General features: G+C 34.8%; 1 pseudogene; it reads right to left on the bottom strand.

Annotated features, from left to right (window-relative positions):
- Window positions 1–1,678: 1,678 nt before the first annotated feature.
- Window positions 1,679–1,827, bottom strand: LOC112304278 (U2 spliceosomal RNA; annotated as a pseudogene).
- Window positions 1,828–2,052: the final 225 nt, after the last annotated feature.

Here is a 2,052-nt window from a genome sequence, read left to right as displayed (position 1 = left end):
TTCAGATAAATACCCAAAAAGGGATCACTGGGCCATAAGGCACTTCCATTTTTAATTTTTTAAAGAACTTCCATAATGTTTTCCATAGTGGCTGCACCAAACTGCATTCCCACCAACAGCTCATGAGGGTTCCTTTTTCTCCATATCCTTGTGAACACTTGCTGTCTGTTGATTTATTAATAAACATTCTGATGAGTAAGGTGATATCTTATTGTGGTTTTAATTTGCATTTCTCTGACAATTAGTGACGTTGAACACTTATTATATGTCTATCCTCTTTGGAGAAGGGTCTATTCAGGTCCTCTGCCCCATTTTCTTTTTTAAATTGGATTGTTTGTTTTCTTGGTGTTGAGTTGTATGATTTCTTAATAAATTTTGGACATTGACCCCTAATTGGATGTATCACTGGTGAATATCTTCTCTCGTTGAGGAGGTTGTCTTTTTGTCTCATTAATGATTTCCTTGCTGTGCCAAAACTACTTACTTTGATGTAGTCCCATTTGTTTATTTTCTTCTTTTGTTCCCTTGCCCAAGGAGATATAGCAGAAAAAATTATTACTAAGAGAAATATCACAGAATTTACTGCCTATTTTTTATTCTAGGATTTTTATGGTTTTGAGTTTCACATTTAAGTCTTTATTTCATTTTGAGTGTATTCTTGTATATGGTGTAAGAAGGTGATCTAGTTTCACTTTTTTGCATGTATCTGTCCAATTTTCCCAATACATTTATGAAATAAGCTGTCTTTATCCCATTGTACATACTTGCCTCCTTGTGATATATTAATTGATCATATAGGCATGAGTTCATATCTGGGGTCTGCATTCTGTTCCATTGATCTACATGTCTGTTAGTCACAAACTACATGCAAGTACAATGCTGTTTTGATTACTATGGACTTGTAATATAGTTTGATATCAGGCAGTGTGATAACTCTAAGTATTAGTCTTTCTTAAGATTGCTGTGGCTATTTGGGGTCATATGATTCCATATAAATTTTTGGATTATTTGTTCTAGTTCTGTGAAAATGCACTGGTATTTTGATAGAGATTGCATTGAATCTGTAGATTGCTTTGGGTAGTATACACATTTTAATAATATTAATTTTCTCTGTGCATGAGCATGGTATAGGTTCTGTTTATTTGCATCTTCTTTAATTTCTTCCTTCAGTCTCTTATAATTTTCTGAGTACAAGTCTTTTACTTCCTTGTTAAATTTATTGCTAGGTATTTTTTCTTGACACAATTGTAAATGAGATTGTTTTCTTAATTTCTCCTTGTTTTCCTTAGTGTATTTTATTGGTTATGCTATTACAGTTCCCCATTTTTTATCCCTTTGCCCTCCTCTGTCTGGTACCCCCATTCCCACTAGCAATCCACCCCCTTATTTCATGTCCATGGGTTGTACATATGAGTTCCTTGGTTTCTCCATTTCCTATAGTATTCTTAAACTCACCCTGTCTATTTTGTACCTACCATTTATACTTCTTACTTCCTTTACCTTTTTCCTCATTCTCCCCCTTTCCCTTCCCTGCTGATAACCCTCCATGTGATCTCCATTTTTATGATTCTGTTTCTGTTCTAATTGTTTGCTTAGGTTTTTTTTTTTAGGTTCAGTTGTTGATAGTTGTGAGTTTGTTGTCACTTTACTGTTCATACTTTTGATCTTATTTTTCTTAGATAAGTCTCTTTAATATTTCATATAATAAAGGCTTGGTGATGATGAACTCCTTCAGCTTTACCTTGTCTGAGAAGCACTTTATCTGCCCTTCCATTCTGATAAGAACAGATACTACACTTGATCTTAGCCAAAAGGCTGAGAAGCGATGCCCTTCCATTCTAAATGATAGCTTTGCTGGAGAGAGTAATCTTGAATGCAGGTCCTTGCTTTTCATTACTTTCAATGCTTCTTGCCAGTCCCTTCTTGCCTGCAAAGTATCTTCTGAGAAATCAGCTGATAGTCTTATGGGAACTCCTTTGTAGGTAACTGTCTCCTTTTCTCTTGCTGCTTTTAAGATTCTCTCTTTGTGCAGGAGCATAAAACAGAGTAAAA

This window comes from Desmodus rotundus, chromosome 6 (assembly GCF_022682495.2).
Source record: "Desmodus rotundus isolate HL8 chromosome 6, HLdesRot8A.1, whole genome shotgun sequence".
In the NCBI taxonomy this organism is placed as follows: Eukaryota; Metazoa; Chordata; class Mammalia; order Chiroptera; family Phyllostomidae; genus Desmodus; species Desmodus rotundus.
The sequence above is the reverse complement of the archived record's forward strand: the minus strand, read 5'-3'. Positions and strand labels throughout refer to the sequence as shown.